This window comes from Bos mutus, chromosome 27 (genome assembly GCF_027580195.1).
Source record: "Bos mutus isolate GX-2022 chromosome 27, NWIPB_WYAK_1.1, whole genome shotgun sequence".
Lineage (NCBI taxonomy): Eukaryota > Metazoa > Chordata > Mammalia > Artiodactyla > Bovidae > Bos > Bos mutus.
Genome location: NC_091643.1, coordinates 21,686,167 through 21,704,417, shown reverse-complemented (window position 1 = coordinate 21,704,417; position 18,251 = coordinate 21,686,167). Strand labels below are relative to the sequence as shown.

Below are 18,251 nucleotides of genomic sequence, written 5' to 3'. Positions count from 1 at the left end.
AGAATGAGGTAAAATGTTCTATAAATGTAGGAATTAACATTTGTGTTATGTCACAGCTCTAACATACTAAGGAAGTGTGGTCGTATTATAAAAGGATGGACTTTAATTGAGTACTAACAAGGTAACAGACATGCAAAAGTGAAAGTGAAAGTTGCTCAGTCGTGCTATGGACCGTATAGTCCCTGGAATTCTCTAGGCCAGAATACTGGAGTGGGTAGCCTTTCCCTTCTCCAGGGCATCTTCCTAACCCAGGGATTGAACCCAGGTATCCTGCATTGTAGGCAGATTCTTTACCAGCTGAGCCACAAGGAAGCCCAACTGGAATGGGTAGCCTATCCCTTCTCCAGGGGATCTTCCCAACCCGGAAATCAAACCAGGGTCTCCTGCATTGCAGGCAGATTCTTTACCAACTAAGCAATGAGGTTGGAGCTAAAAAAATAGGCTACCTGACTATCCTTCAGCTGTTAGTGTATGCATGTCAGGAGCATGCCTGTACTACTAACAATATCTGCTTATGACTTAGGGAGGAGGCTCAGTCATACTTAGGCTATTTAGTGTCAACCTCACAGTGCAGACAATGACCCGAGAGAGATCTGCCAGTTCGATAAGCATTTAAGCATCTCCAAACCCAGTTATATAAAACGATAGCCTACCACCATTTAGTTGCCAAGATAATAATTGCTTTTACTTTGATACTCTTCAATCTCCAGAATTGTTTCAGTTTCTCTACCAGGGTCCTACTGCTGCTGCTGCTAAATCGTTTCAGTCATGTCCGACTCTGTGCGACCCCATGGACTGCAGCCTACCAGGCTCCTCCATCCATGGGATTTTCCTACGCTTGTTTATCTTTTCCTGAACTCCTTCTTATGATGTTTCTATTAAGTGGTAAAGCTGTTCCAATAATAGTAATGACAGTGTTTCTTTTATCAGAAGTTTCCATTATCTAGGCACGCACTCGTCAGTCTTGGTTCCTAAACTTTCAGTTTTACATTCTTTATTGAAGGAAAAAGCTTTTGTAAATGCCTGCAGAATTTTATCTTTCCTTTTATTTCCTATTGACTGAAGTGTACCCCTCCCAAAAATGCTGCTATAAATTTAGTATACTTTGAAACAAATTTGTATTTTATTCATCACAAAAACATCTACCTGTATTTTAATCAGATCAGATCAGTCGCTCAGTCGTGTCTGACCTTTGCGACCCCATGAATCGCAGCACGCCAGGCCTCCCTGTCCATCACCAACTCCCGGAGTTCACTCAGACTCACGTCCATCGAGTCAGTGATGCCATGCAGCCATCTCATCCTCTGTTGTCCCCTTCTCCTCTTGCCCCCAATCCCTCCCAGCAGAGTTCATATCAGAATGAAATAGTTTGTCCCTTCAGTCTACAAATACTGATTTATAGACCTTCTACTTGAAGTTCTGGCTTCCCAGCTGACTCAGTGATAAAGAGTCTGCCTGCCTGTGCAAGAGACGAAAGAGATCCAGATTTGATCCTAGGTCAGGAAGATCCCCTGGAGAAGGAAATGGCAATCCACTCCAGTATTCTTGCCTGGGAAATCCCATGGAGAGAGAAGCCTGATGGGAAATGCAACCCACTCTAGTATTCTTGCCTGGGAAATCCCACGGACAGGGAAGCCTGGCAGGCCTACTGTCCATGGGGTCCTAAAGAGTCAGACTTGACTTAGCAATTAACAACAACATGAAGTGCAATGTTCCTAACATGGGCCCACATTCCACTCTACCATTTGATACATTCTATATGTTCTGTATCTCAGAAGGGATGCTGACCAGGGACTGTTCTCTCTGGGGATACAGTTCCTTAAGTGACAGAGGCACATAAAACCTATCAGTCTCACTTCAGAAGAATCAGGGAGGGGGAGTATGGGCTAATTTAGGATCAGGACTTTTATTTGAAAAAGCCCTCACAGCTTATCCTAAAAGATCCCTACCACTCTTTACTCCATTGAAAGCTGCTCTTGGAATTTTTAGCTTTGTTGTTGTTATAGCTATTTATGCTAGTATTGTGAGCAAATGTATTCACCATCGAGGTTTCAGTTCTGTTTCCTGTACACAGAGATGGTACCTTTAAGGTGAAGAGAGATGAGTAGATTAGGTTGCACGCATACGTTGTAAGTAGCTTCAGTCTTGTCCGAATCTTTGCTTAGATATAGAATAATGTCTTATAGGCCTATCTCCCCCAGTGCCAACACCCCAGATCCATCCTAATAACACCCCCTCCTCCACATAATGTTTCCCCAAAACAGTGAGGGGCACTGACTGTCCTTACCTCTCCTGTCCCCCTCCCTGATAAAAGTCCTCTCTCTTAAGCGAGAGTTAGCATGCAGTAAGCTTTCTATGGAGAAGGCAATGGTACCCCACTCCAGTACTCTTGCCTGGAAAATTTCATGGACGGAGGAGCCTGGTAGGCTGCAGTCCATGGGGTTGCAAAGAGTCGGACACGACTGAGCGACTTCCCTTTTCACTTTTCACTTTCATGCATTGGAGAAGGAAATGGCAACCCACTCCAGTGTTCTTGCCTGGAGAATCCCAGGGACAGAGGAGCCTAGTGGGCTGCCGTCCATGGGGTCGCACAGAGTCGGACACGACTGAAGTGACTTAGCAGCAGCAGCAGCAGCAAGCTTTCTGTGGTTTCAAAGCCAAATCATCCCGGAGGTTTAACCAATGCCAATAAGAGAGAGAGAAGAAAAGCAGTAGAAAGTAGGGAGACATGTCCAGGGCGAGAACCCTCTGAGTGAGGAGAAAGGGAGATGGGACCGCCTAACCGCCAAGTCCAGGAGGGCAGCACCCCCGAAAGCCACAGGCAGATGCTGAGAAATGTGTCAAAGTTTTAAATCAAGCTGGGACAGGTACTGGAATACTCTGACTTAAACAGCGCTTGGTCCACTCATCAGCTATTCTTTATGACTCAAAGGTTTATGACTTGAAGCTGGCGCTACTGATGCTTGTGTTCCTCTCCCCTTCTTTTTTTTTTTGCTAGGTTTCCACTCTTTCCCGGGTCCCCTCCCTTCCTCCTCTTTGTTATCTGCCCTTCAGCTGGAAGAATGGCCCAAGGACCATGCATCAGCTGACCCACCAAGGGCTCTGGACATTGCCCGGGCTGCCACCTGGGGAGCTAGAGGACATGTGCGGATGTGTTCCACAGGGCGGGTGCCAGCTCACCCAGGGCAATTTATTAGGCGACAGGGATGCGGGTGTGGGGAGGGGAAAGCCCCTGTCTGGGTTTATAATTGAGATGCTACGCCTATAGTTTGCATAATAAACAAACAAAAGAGGGGATGTTGAATGACATGGTGCCTCAAGCGAGGGAGAGGGTTCTCAGGCTTCATGTCAGGGCACAGAGCAAGGAGAGTCAACCAAGTCCCTCCTCCACCCCTAGAAAGACCTCAAAGCAAGAATGTGCAGCTTTGTCCCAATCCCTGGATAAAGGACACTGCTCTGGAGTCATTGTGAGTGAACAGTCCTGGACCTCTGGGGTGGCTGACACCACCGCCTCACAAGGAAAATAGTGTGAGATCCCCAACTTTGCTTCCCTTGTTTGAATTTCACCTGAAACTGTGAATCCCAAACTCTGGGGAGTGGATGCATGAGAATTTTTTTCCTCGATCTCTTGCAGTTTCTTGGGCCCTCGCCACAGTACTGGTATTTGAGTTAGAGGCCTAAGAGGGAAATCAGTCCCACGTGGGTAGATAACAAAACACTCTCCACCTTGGAATCATGAAGTGGAATTTCAATCTGAAGCCAAAAATCCTATCTCTGCCTGCTTCGCTAATTACATAAATTTCCTTGCTAGATTCTGCAGCTGTTTCTAAGAATACAACTCAGGTTCCCAGAAGTGGCACTGCTCATGGAGGGGTAGATGGCACTCACGCCTGGTCGGGAGCTCAGACTCTTAAGTGCTCATCTTATTTCTGTTGACGATGCTAGGTGACCCTAGATCCATTTCATGCTTTGAGACAATGAGACAGACAGACAGGTGTGTGTGTGTGTATGTGTGTGTGTGTATTTGTTCTGAATGTGGTGGTGGTTTAGTCGCTAAGTCATCTCCGACTCTGTGCAACCCCATGGACTGTAGCCTGCCAGGCTCCTCTGCCCATGAGATTCCCCAGGCAAGAATAATACTGGAGTGGGTTGCCATTTCCTTCTCCCTTCCCCACCCAGGAAATCAAACCTGGGTCTCCTGCTTTGCAGGTGGATTCCTTACCAACGGAGCTACCAGGGTAGGGACTAGCAGTAAAGATTAAGTGCAGAATCCTTACAGAGAGCACTGGAAGAGAAGCAGGGCTATAGCTGAAAATAAGTATATATGCAGCTGCTTTGAGAATGTTCCAGATTTTACTATGGGAAGTATCATCTCGCTTTATAGGTACCCCCCTAATATACTGTTGGACTTGAGGAAGAAAAAGCTGATGTGATAGGATGCATCTCCCCCTCTCTTATCTGTGCCAGAACCTCACCGCCTGGTCTGACAACGTCCCATCATAACTTTCATGGAGAATAGAGAAGTTAGGGGAAAGGTTTAGCTGAATAAAAATGAGTTCTCCCCAAATATGCAGATTATTTCAGCATGGGTATGTGTGTGCACACAAGTGCACTCAGAACAGTTGTTTCTAAATTGAAATGTAACCTGGTTACCCAGAGAAGAGCAAGTGCTTTGTAAAATTTTACTTCTTTTGTTTCTTGAATTCCTTTTAATAGAAAGATGGACAAGTGTGAGTAAATGTGATTCCCACAAATAAGTACTGTATTTTAGCAAAAATTAGACTCATAATAAACCCGTCTTGATGATATAGGGTGATTGGGCAGAGAACCTAGAGACCTACTGTGGTTAAAAATATTAAGGACTTTTTATTTGACACACAGATGAACCAATAAAAATGTGACCTCTTGACATCTATAAAAAAAGATATCTTGGGTTTCTTTCAGTGAAATATTTGAAGGCTTTAAAATTTTAAACAAAGCCCAGCTGGTTTATATGCACAAGTTCCAAATCCTGAAATATTCCCATGGTTTCTAGTTTCAAAGAATTCTGCTGCTGTAAACTAGTGGATAAACTAAACTGGTAAGATATTTTTCTTTTTTAAAAAATGTTGCTTTATTTTTGGTATCAAGTAGTACGTAGAATAAGTAAACATTGAGAGGAAAAATGTGAATTACTCTGGTGGGAAAAGAAAAAGAGTATCATTGTGATTCAAATGTAGTAAAAACTATAAAAGTTAAGTTCCCAGTCAGAGTGTGAAAGCATACCAGATTCTCTCCCAGGTTTTACATTTAGATTTAATTCAAATATAGTCACAGTGCCACATATTCAGATTCTAGAGCTGAGAACAACATTTTTGAAGTTCCCCCTTTCGGTCACAGTCCCTGTATTATATTTATTATTTTTGTGAAGGGACAGACAGTCTGACCTTTCTTCCCTCAGCCTGCCTAGATTAAGCTCCGTTAGCCCATGATTTGGAAGCCAATAAATAGCTCCAATGTGATTACCAATGCTTTGTTATTTTTCAAATGCTAAATGACCTCTAATCATGGTCATTTTAAAGTTGTTTTTTTTTTTTTTAATTCATCGTAGCTCTTCTTATTCCTGTTGTTCCCTCTGGATCTAACTACTAGCAGGCTTTCCTGCAAAACACATGTTCTTCTTCTCAATAGTGAATTTTCATTTTCCACACTCCTCCAGGCTCAAGCACTTTCCACTCTTGCACTTTCTCTAACCCCACCTCAAGTTACTAAGTTTTCATTTTGTCTTTTACTCTCAAAAAGTCTTCAGTCTGCCAGTTCTTAATGTGTCAGTGTTGCAAACCTGCTGAACGGTGTCTACTGTAGTTGCAGTGGGCACCTGCACTCACTGTGGAAGTCACAGTGTGGAGAAGCACTCTGCCTCTTCTGACTTAGGGAGTGGAGTTTGCATGAGGAGTCCCAAAGAGCTCCTGGTAAATCAGTCTGAAGGTTCTGCGTGGGCTCCATTCACACAATTGTTTATGCTTCCTGTCTGGGAATCAAATTTCTGTCACTGCAGTGAATCCTGGCATTTTCATTTAAACTTTGTACCTGGAGGGAAAAAAAAAGGTTATTCCCTCAGAAAGGCAACAGGAGGGAGCTATTCTTTCTCTCCTTCATGTATTACATTAACTTCAGGCAGGTGTTCACTTCCAAAGGGGCAGAGGCATCAAGTTGCTCCTGAGCAGATCTTGTAATAGTTATCACAAGCTGGCTGCATCCTAGCCAGGCATGCTCTCTCAGCAAGCCTTTCGCCCAAAGTCCCTGACCTTTGAGTTGCAGACATTCTCTCTTTAGCCATTTCAGACACAGGGACATTTGGACTTTTCATAACCTCTCATTCTAGAGTTTATACATGTGGGAATCCACCCTTTCCTCCTCCAAACCGACAACTATGATTAAACCCTGGAAGGAAGGGATGGGAAGTGTGTGAGTACACAGCCCACCAATGACTCGGGAGTCAGAATTTCCGAGAGAAAATATCTGATGAGTTTTTCTAGGCTTTGGTGGGAAGGAAGAGAAGAGTTTTCCTCCAGGCGTCTCACAAGGCAGAACAAAGTAAGGCAAAGTTAGGGCTAAAATATAAAAAGTATCTGGTGCGTCCAGCACACTTTAACCTCATAACCTTGTAATCATTTGGCACAGCAGGAAGAAAGTCAGGACAAAACCAAACTATGCACTCAATATTCTTTGTGTGACTGTAATTTAGATCCTTCGGGATGGCCTTTGGGGCATCATATTGATGGTAGGAGCTTGCTGAAGGCACAGCTTGAGGCAAGGGTTGGAGTGGTTGGTCACCAGTGAGCTTAACAATGTCTTAATTGAAACTAAGAATAGTACTGGAGTTTAGAGATTATTCATCTTGAATACCTAGTTGCATCTTTGCTGAGTGGATTCTCCTTGCTGAATAAGCAAAGCAACAGGAGAATAAATTACTACATTTTCCCAAATTTAAAAAGTAAAAACATATTGAAAATAAATATAGAGAGCTCATTTCTTTTTTAAAAAAAAAAATCTTAAAAATTAGGATTCAGAATGAAAAATTAAACAGGATTAGTCTCCATTTCATCTATTCAAAAATGTTTCATTTTTATCAAACAGAAACTAGTTAGGAGTTTTCAAATTCCTTTATATAGGCTTTTGGCATATAGTTAATATAGACAGATAAAGTTACTATTCACCTATGGCCCTGGGTTCTTTTATTCCTCATACAAACTATTTAAATGATATCTTTATTGAGTTTTCATCAATAAGTATTATTTAACAGGAAATCTCAAATAAGGGGTAACTCTAAAATGAGCAAGATTTTCAGCAAAGTTATGATGAGAACCTTCAAATTACAAGTTAGTATAGTAAACAATATAAAGTACAGGGGAATGTATTAAACAAATATTAGAATGCTTAACCTTAAAAGCATTTATCTCAATATTTTAGGGTCCTTCTGAGGTATTGAAAATAATCTGATTTTGTTGAACGTGTTTTTTTCTATAGCATATAAGTAGATTAAAAGTTTAAAACTGAAATAATTATAAAGTAAGACATCCATTATGATTATAGTATTTATAAGCTAGTTATATAACTATCTTAGGATTAGGATATAGATATGTAACAGAATTCTATCCAAACCTTGAAAGAAATTGGGTACATCTGTATACATTAACATGAAGACATGTACATTATTTTTACTATATATATATTTTTAAGCAAGTTGTAGAACAATTTACGTAGAAATTTGTGAAAAAAAATGCGTTCATATACATGTATGCAGAATATATAAAATATACTGGCAATTGCTTAGAAAATGATTTGAATAATCATATTAGCTACCTCAATAGATGGGGGAGCTCCACTTCCAAGTTCATTCGATTCTGTGTTGATTTTCTAAATGTTAGCCTGTATGATGTGAATTTTTTCAATTTGTGAAAAACAAAGATCGATATAATAGGGTACCCTTATCTACATATTAAAATATTAAGAGTACTTGTTTCTATATTTTTTTCTTCCTTGATCATTTGTATTGTCTATTTTTTCCATACTTTCTATATGTAACTGTGTACTGAGGGCAGGAGGAGAAGGGGGTGACAGAGGATGAGATGGGTGGATGGCAGCATCGACTCAATGGAGATGAGTTTGAGAAAACTCCAGGAGATAGTGAAGGACAGGGAAGCCTGGCAGGCTGCAGTCCATGGGGTTGCAAAAAGTCAGACACAACTGAGCAACTGAACAACAAAATAAAGAATTATTTTTAAAAATATTAAAGCAGAGAACAATCCCAACAGAGGGACAACATACAGCGAGCGGCAACAGAGTGGAAAGGAAGACGCCTGAGTGTGTGGTGCCCAAAATAGTTACCAAGCCTTATTATTAAGTCATAAGCTTAAACAAAATTCCTCTCACCCCAGGGCAAAAAAGGCAGACCTTTTCAGATAATTGATGAAAAGGCCCCAGGTGGTTGCATACAGACATTTCTTAAGCATAATAAAAAGACAACATTAATTTAACATTAAGGCTTACAGCCAGTCAGATTTCTAAAAACTAATATTTGACTGGAAATAGTTCAACTCATTTCTCGTCATTGCCTCCATATCCCATGCAGGGTAAAAACCATCGCTTCTTTTACTGAGAACAATCTATAACTTGACTAAACAAAGATGCTTTAAAGCTTACTTGAGATAGCATTGAAACCCATCAAATGTATTGAGTCATTTCTTTTGGATATATATGTATAAACTCAGAATTGTTGTGTTCTTCTTATAAACTAGTAAATGAACCCAAAAGAAGGATTTGCACCTGTCAGGAAAAGCACACAGACTTGTCCACTGTGATCAACATTGACTGCTGTTTCAGCACAATTTTTGCAGACCACGATGTAAACTTCAGAAAATCTGGCACAACTGCCTTTTTATAGGCACTGAACTTCCCCAAAGTGTGCTCCAAATTCTAGCACCATCTCTCACTCAGAGAAACTCAGACACTATATTCAATAACCTGGAGGAAAAGTTCATACTCTTAATAAGAAAGTATGAAAAGTGAACCATCTAAAGCATCACATAGGCATAGACACGAGACAGCCACATTTTCCCGGGTAGAGTAAACCTCCAGAGAGCGATTCCTTCAGGAACAGCTCTGAATAGCACTAGCATTAATTCACGTCACTTACACACACACACATACACACACACATGCACACGCACACACATACATACACACACTCTCTCTCACTCACACCCTGTAGGCAGCCCTACCATTTTATTTTCTTTCTCTTTTAAAAATAATTAATTTTAACAGACAATAATTGCCAGTAGTATAAAATTTAAGTGTCGTCCCCCAATTCCTGTCATTCACTCACCCAGATTATCTTCAGATGGTTACATTTTAAAATTTTCAATACATTTGAAAAATACTTTGGGGTAAAGAGTAGGCTGGGGTTCAACTTTATTTGCTTCCAGATGGCCACATAAGATGGCCACATGATTATCCCTCTTTTTCTCCCATGTTCCACAGCGCTACATTTGATACCATCTAAATTCCTGTATTTAAATCAATTTCTAGACTCACTCTTCAGTTCTATTGATGTGAAAGCACAGATAATGGTTAAGTTCTAGAGCCTGAACCCTTGGGTTCAAATCTCAGTTCTTCTGCTTACTGGCTGTGTGACCTCAGGCAAGTTGCTTAAACTCTGCCTAAATTCCTCACTTATAAAATGAGGAAGTGAATAATTATAAGATTATTGAGGGATTAAACTATTTAAGCGATGAGAACACTCAGAAAGTACTTCACATAGCATGCAATTCGTATTAGTGATCATTACTCTTAAAACATACTGTTGTTGTTTTGTTGGTACTTAATTAAATTTAAACTCAACATTCAGGAAACTAAGATCATGGCATCTGGTCCCATCTGCTGCTACTGCTAAGTCGCTTCAGTCGTGTCCGACTCTGTGCGACTCCATAGATGGCAGCCCACCAGGCTCCTCTGTCCATGGGATTCTCCAGGCAAGAACACTGGAGTGGGTTGCCATTTCCTCCTCCAATGCATGAAAGTGAAAAGTCAAAGTGAAGTTGCTCAGTTGTGTCCGACTCTTAGCGACCCCATGGACTGAAGCCTACCAGGCTCCCCCGTCCATGGGATTTTCCAGGCAAGAGTACTGGAGTGGGGTGCCATTGCCTTCTCCATCACTTCATGGCAAATAGATGGGGAAAGAGTGGAAACAGTGACAGACTTTATTTTCTTGGGCTCCAAAATCACTGCAGATGGTGACTGTAGCCATGAAATTAAAAGATGCTTGCTCCTTGGGAGAAAAGTTATGACCAACCTAGTTCAGTTCAGTTCCGTCGCTCAGTTGTGTCCAACTCTTTACGACCCCATTAACCACAACACACCAGGCCTCCCTGTCCATCACTAACTCCCGGAGTGTACCCAAACCTATGTCCATCGAGTCGGTGATGCCATCCAGCCATCTCATCCTCTGTCGTCCCCTTCTCCTCCTACCTTCAATCTTTCCCAGCATCAGGGTCTTTTCAAATGAGTCAGCTCTTCACATCAGGTGGCCAAAGTATTGGAGTTTCAGCTTCCACATCAGTCCTTCCAGTGAACACCCAGGACTGATCTCCTTTAGAATGGACTGGTTGGATCTCCTTGCAGTCCAAGGGACTCTCAAGAGTCTTCTCCAACACCACAGTTCAAAACCATCAATTCTTCGGCGCTCAGCTTTCTTTATAGTCCCACTCTCACATCCATACATGACCACTGGAAAAACCATAGACTGGACTAGATGGACCTTTGTTGACAAGGTAATGTCTCTGCTTTTGAATATGCTGTCTACGTTGGTCATAACTTTCCTTCCAAGGAGTAAGCGTCTTTTAATTTCGTGGCTGCAGTCACCATCTGCAGTGATTTTGGAGCCCAGAAAAATAAAGTCAGCCACTGTTTCCAATGTTTCCCCATCTATTTGCCATGAAGTGATAGGACTGGATGCCATGATCTTAGTTTTCCGAATGTTGAGCTTTAAGCCAACTGTTTCACTAGACAGCATATTAAGAAGCAGAGACTTGACTTTACCAACAAAGGTCCATCTACTCAAGGCTATAGTTTTTCCAGTAGTCATGTATGGATGTGAGAGTTGGACTGTAAAGAAAGCTGAGCACTAAAGAATTGATGCTTTTGAACTATGGTGTTGGAGAAGACTCTTGATATCCAACCAGTCCATCCTAAAGGAAATCAGTCCTGAATATTCATTAGAAGGACTGACGCTGAAACCAATACTTTGGCCACCTGATGAGAAGAACTGACTCATTTGAAAAGCCCCTGATGCTGGGAAAGATTGAAGGCAGAGGAGAAGGGGATGACAGAGGATGAGATGGTTGGATGGCATTACTGACTTAATGGACATGAATTTGAGTAAACTCTGGAAGTTGTTGACGGACAGGGAGGCCTGACGTGCTGTGGTCCAAGGGGTCGCAAAGAGTCGGACACGACTGAGTGAACTGAACTGAACTGAATTAAATTGATGGATTAATTAAAGGAGAACTGACGTGTAAATATTGTGTCTTCCCAAGTAAACATCATGTCCTTGTTTTTATGGACTCAAGTCTTTTTTTTGTGTTGGACATACACCCACATATCTTTATGCATGTTTTATAAGGATTCATATTCCCCTCACTACAGTTCTTCTTCCTGGGATATTTTATCATCATACAGTTCCATTCCCTGTAATTCTAGTTATTACCTCCCAACTGGCTTGCTCTGTCTCTAAACATCTCTTATCCAGGAATCTTAACGGAAGGCCTTGACTACAACTGGTCCCTAATGGTACAACTTTTTGTATTTCTTTAAAACAATTGAGATTCAGAATCTTTTACCAAGGCTCAAGCATTTTTTCAGGCTGGTGTTTTCTCTGGTGAAAATGTTCACAATTGTCATCTTTTTCTGGATGTAAAGTCTTGAGTTTATAGAAAGCGTTTTGAGAAATCAGGCTCTTCAGTAAGATTTTATGCTTGAACCCTTTATCTGAGTTTTTGCTTCATGGGCATTAAGTATTGCTGAAAAGCACAGGTCCTTTAAAGTTCAGGGGGAAAGTGTTTATAAAGATCTGAGACTGAGCTAAGACAAAGCTATAGCCAGAGGCCTGGTTTCCTGAGAAGGAAGGAGCTGCCCGCTAATCTGTCATGCTTCTGTCTCACGGGATATTAAAGCCATTGCAGGCTCCTTTCCTTTACAGCCAGTCCGGTGTCTGACAATCTTGTGTCTGTCCCCACAAACCACATGACCAGGGCTCCTCCAGGGCTCCTTGTCAAGTACCACAGAATGAGTCATTAGGGTATGGGCAACAAAGAAAACAGGAGAGACAATGAAACCCTTATTATTAGTGACCATCCTTCCAATCACTGTCTAATGTAATTAGAAGAAAGAAATATACCTTTAAAGGACTCACTGGGCCTGCTGGGCAAACCATTCCAATTCTTATTCTCCATCACTTCTCTTTGGTTATGATCCTTTGATTAGGATGAGATGAATTTTAAAACAAAACACTCATTGGGACTTCTCTGGTTGTCCAGTGGTTAAGACTCTGCGCTTCCAATGCAGGGGGCACAGGTTCAATTCCTGGCTAGAGAACTGAGATTCCACATACTGTGTGGCATGGCCAAAAATAAATAAAAATATAATATTTTAAGAAAGGGGAAAAAAGAAAACACTCATTAAATGTTTTCTAACCAAAATAATGGTTGTTGAAAACAGATGGTGCATGTAATAAAAGAAAATCCTCTCCTGACCCAACCAGAGTCCTGTCTTTCCTGTATGTTTCTCTTAAGCTTCTAAAAGGGTTGGAGGAATATATATTCACACACACACACACACATACATGTATACACCACAGGCTGCAAAAGACATTTTGGTGGTGTTGGTTTTGCAGGCAGTATTACACCCTTCAGAGACAAATGGCTGATTTAATCCTGACCCAGAGCTGACAGATCTTGGGAAATGCCTATTACATCCTCTGGAAGAGTTCTGTAAACAAGTATTGTGGTTACCAACAGCATGGAGTCTCAGTTTCAGACGCTGTGAGTAATTCACTTAGGCAAGCTTTCCCAAACCAAGTGCAAACAAGAGGCCTGATGACCCCGGTGACTGTTAATGGAGCCTTTGGTCTCATAGGCACCTGTTTTATCCCAGCCCCAGCCAGTCGGGATGCTAGTTTGTTTATATCGCGTTCCTTCCTATGTACAGATGTTGTTCCAGCTGGTGGGAAGGCTGGCCAAGTTTACGGGATCTCTTTGCCTTTCTGAAGATGCAGGACACAGTCATCCACCATAAAGGAGCACTTAGGAAATGTTAATGTTGTCTGTGTTTGTCTGGGGAGATTTGACGGTGTAGGTGGATCTGCATAGAGCCGGGAAGAACTGTAGAATGAGGTGAGGAGTAGACAAAGAAAGGACAAATACGGAGATTTTTATGAACTAATGGTGAACAGGGCTTTGCCTACCCTTTGTAGGAGGCAAGAGAAGTTGAGTCGATAGTTTGTCCCTAGGAAAGAAAGAGACTATATCAGAGTGAGTTCTGGGAGTAGGAAATGAGGCGATTATTAATGTCCAGACTATAATGGACAGCAGCTTAGTCGCACTGTTTTGGAATTTCAGGGAAATTAAAGAAAAAGAATAGGGTTCACATATGAACAAGAAGTTAGGAAGAGAGCCTGATTCTTGGATGGGATTCGGACAAGGAAGAGCAAACAGAGAGGTTTTGAAAGTTTGCATCAGTTAAGCTTTGTCAGGAGACTAGGAATAAGATTGTGCCTTCTATAACTTGTTTCTGCTGAGAGATTTCCAATCATCTTCCTAAAAAAAATACATATTATTCACCTTATTACTGATCAAACTGGGTGCTTCCTGTTCTGGAAGAGTGAGAAGTAAGCATCAAGGCTAAAGCTAACAGTCAGGTCTTTAGGAAAAGCCCTCGTAAGCCCTCTATGAGGAAATGCCAGCATATGTGTGCCCCATTTGTGTATACATACACCTGCACACACACACACTCTCAGGAGTTAGTTGAAGTTTCTCCCTTTAGTTCCTGAGTGGCTGTTGGTGGCCTAGAAACCAAAACTGGGTTCTACATCTCTGACAGCCTCCTTTTCTCAGTCACAGGGTGTCCCCTCAAACATTGTTTAAACCTTAGCCTCGGTCACAGCAGACCTGCTTCTTCACGCACCATGCATGTAATTTTCTGGTAAAGGCTCCTACCTCTTCCTAATTGTGGAATATCCAGATGAAGCTTTGTCAGTGGGAGCCGCAAGATCTGAAAATGAGCATGAAAGAACTTTCTTTTCTGAGTTCAGGATGTGAGGTTGGCGATAGAATGAAAGCTACTGGGATAGAACAATTTAGGTCACAAAGCTGTATGAAGAAGCGCTGCATTCATTTTGAAAAGGGGGGAAGTAAATCTGTGCATACTAAGTTAGCTTCCCTAAACTTGCCATTCTTCAGTTCTGCCCTTGAGATTTATTTAGGTCAGGGTTTTGGGTTAGATCTCTCACTCCCCTGGGAGACTGAGATTATTATTTAAAATCTCAGTTCTGAGGAAGAATCCCAGAGATAACGACTGTTGTGTTCAGTTTCTATTATAACCTCATGAGCAAAATCATTCTTTTGACTGAAGTGTGGCTGTTAGACACAGATATGCAAACCTACCCTACCAGACAAATAAAGAAAAAATATATAAATTGTGAACTGATAGATTCATATCTAACACTGTTTGTTTTGCTAATAAAAGCCTTAATATGAGGTTGAGTATCCCAGAAAGATTTAAAATTTATACCACATTCATCAGTGTTCCTTCATTCTTTCTAAATTCAATGCAGATTTCAAAGTGTCTTTCAGGAGTAGGGCTATATCAGAACCAGGTTAAGTCAGAACTAACCAGCAATGTCTTGTCACTTCCAGATTAAGTTTTGGGGTTTGCTTTTCCCTCTGGATCTCTGTGCTAAGAAATGTTAGAAATCTTTCTGTAACCCTATGTTGGATTTTATCTTCCCAACTTTAGACATTCTAATAGCATGAGCGATAGCAATATGATACAACTTTTTTAAAAACATAGAACTGAAATAAACATGAAAGTCTCATGTCTTAGATGCTATGCAATAAGAATAAACTTTAATAGCAGAAAGTAGATGTTCCTTTGCGGCCTCCCGGATTGCTCAATGTTAAAAGAATCTGCCTGCCAATGCAGGGGACACAGGAGATGTTCATTCAATCTCTGGATCAGGAAGATCCACTGGAGGAGGAAATGGCAACTTAACTGTAGTATCCTTGCCTGGAAAATGCCATGAACAGAGGAGCCTGGCAGGCTGTAGTCCATGGTATTGTAGAGTTGGACACGAGTGAACAACAGAACACGCACACACAGTTGTTCCTTTACAGAGTCAAATTATTATTACTACTATTATTATCATTATTAATATTATTTAGCTTTCATAATGCAAATGAAGGTAAAAGGAGAAAATAAGATAGCTGTAGGGGATTGCTTTGAGTGAAAAATTTAGATATTAAAAAGTTAAGTGTTTTTAGTTTCATTAAGTCACTAGTTCTGGAACTTTTCAATAATACTACAACACACAATAATAGTACAATAATTAAAAGAGAAAGAAACCTTTTAAGACACAAATAAAATAGCAGTGTAATATAATTGCAGCTATAAATATAGTATATTGAGACGTTTAAACAGATAAAATATGCACATGTACCCCCAAAACAGATTTTTGAGTTACAGTTTCAGTTCCTATTTTTTAATAAGTTCATATATAAGTAAATATGGAGCCCTTTATAAACATAATCTATTTTAATCCTCACAACTACCCAAGAAGGTATTACTGTTGCCTTGTATGCTGCTGTTGCTTGGTCACTTTAATCTTGTCTGACTCCTTGCACCCCATGGACTGTAGCCCATCAGGCTGCCTGTCTGTGGAATTTTCCAGGCAAGAATACTAGAGTGGGTTGCCATTTCCTCCTCCAGGGGATCTTCCCAACCTGGGGATTGAATCCAAGTCTCCTGCGTCTCCTGCATTACAGGTGGATTCTCTACCACTAAGCCCCTGGGGAAGCCCATTGCCATGTATGTATAAGGAAAATAAAATTTGAAAATAAAGTTACTTCTCCACAGTCATGCAGCAAATAAATGGAAGTTTCAGGATTCTTATCAGTATAATAAACAAATTTTCTCCAGGATTATGTCACTTAAAATCTTAGTGATGTAATATTTAATACCAAGAAAATGTATGTGAATATAAATTATAAAGTATAATAATACAACAAGCCATTAACCCCAAACCCAACTAAATATCTGAAATTACCTTTCCTGTTAAAGCTACCTATGCACTCTACCCTAGCTAGTCTCCCTGACTCCAGAGACTAACACAGTCCTGAATGTTGAATTTATTATTCCCTCTACATTTTATGAAATGTTTTTACCATGTAAGGCTTCATTTTTAATGTTGATATTTTACCCAAAGTTGTTTTAAAGAGTTGTCCATGTCGTTCCATGTAGCTATGGCTCACTTACTTTCACTGCTCGTGTAGTATTCCTCTGTGTAAACATGCCATTTTAAAAGATCTGTTCTCCATTAGATGGACATTTAGATTATTTCCAGTTTTTCCTAATATAATATTAGTGCACGCTTCCTTCAGTTTTCTAGATGCACAGTTGCAAGAGTTTCTCTAGGCAACAAGCCACAGAGCAGAATTACTGGGTCATAGCATAGACAGTGTTCAGCTTTAAAATGAATATGAAATTGCTTTCCTAGGAGGTTGAACTAGCAATGTAAATGGGCTCTCATCTTTCCAACATTTCCTGACATTGTCAGACTTTTTCACTGTAAATATTGTATATGTAAAATATGGTCTTGATTTTCATTTTTCATTACTAACCAGTTTAAGTATCTTGCCATGTGTTTATTCACTACTTGTTTTCCATGCCTTTCTTATCCTCTAATTTTATTAATTTTTGCTCTTTTATTAATTTCTTTATTTTGCCTTCTTTAATTCCCTCGTTCTTTTTCAAAACTGGGTGCTTTATTAATAGTTAGCCTTTCTTCTTTGCTAATATAAATAATTAAGTTTATATATTTTATCAAATACTTCTTTCCACTGTGTTTCACCATTTAAAATATAGACTACTTTCACTATCATTCAGTATTTAACATTCTCCATTATAATTTCTTCTTCAGTCCTGAGATATTTAGTAGTTTCTTAAATTATGAGTGAAAATGAAAGTCAGTCATGTCTGACTCTTTGCGACCCCATGGACTATCAGTCCATGGAATTCTCCAGGCCAGAATACTGGAGTGGTGGCGGGTATTGTTGTTGTTGATTTCTAACTTATTTGCATTTTGGTCAGAGAATGTGGTGGTTCTGAGTATCTGTTTCTGTAGAACTAACTACTAGGGGCAGAGTGTGATAGCAATCACGTATGCATTTTCCTCTGGAGGTTGGCTGGACTCACCTAGGCATTCCTCAGAGTCTCTTGGACAGTTGCAGTCAGAAAGTGACTGGAATTGGGATCTCCATTCACATGACTGGTGCCTGGGCAGGGGAAACTCAAAACAGCTGGATTTCTTCTGGCATCTCTCTCCTGGCCTTTCTATTTGGAGGTTCCACATCAGGAACTCAGGGCAGCCAAATGTCTTACATGGAAGACACCAGAGCGAGAAACTGTCCAAGAAAAACTTGCTGAAGCTACATGACTTTCTCTAACCCACCTAAGGGCAGAAGCCCTTAGGCCACGTTCTAGTCACTGAAAGTCACAAGGAATGCCTGGGTTCCAGGAGAGGGGACACTGATTCTATCACTTGATGAGAGGATTGCAAAAGGTTTTGTGATGTGTTTTAAAACTACCACAGTGGTTGACATGATACCACTTCTTTAAAATGTGTTGAGATTTGCATTATGGCTTAGTATATGGTCAGTGGTTTTGTTTTGTCTGGTTTGCTTGGTCTTAATATTGCAATGTTGAGAATGTATATATTCTTTTTTTTAATTGATGGGTACAGATATCTATACATGGTCATTAAAACTTGCCTATTTTACTTTTCTTTCTGCCTACTCAACCTATCCAGAATTGAGAGAAGTATGTTGAAATCTTTCAACAATATGATATTTGTCCATTTCTCCCTCAAATTCTACCAATATTTGCTTTGTAAATTTTGAGGTTATTTTATTAGAGGTACATAGCTTCAGAATTACTTTATT

The 18,251-nt window shown here is 40.5% G+C and overlaps 1 protein-coding gene and 1 non-coding gene across 6 annotated transcripts in view; both read left to right on the top strand.

Annotated features, from left to right (window-relative positions):
• The window catches only part of DLC1 (DLC1 Rho GTPase activating protein), a 443,006-nt gene that overhangs the window by 364,675 nt on the left and 60,080 nt on the right, over positions 1 to 18,251 (top strand). The gene's annotated exons all lie outside the window — the stretch shown is intronic.
• TRNAG-UCC (transfer RNA glycine (anticodon UCC)) lies at positions 12,561 to 12,633 on the top strand. The gene has a single exon. It is a non-coding gene; the product is annotated as a tRNA-Gly (tRNA).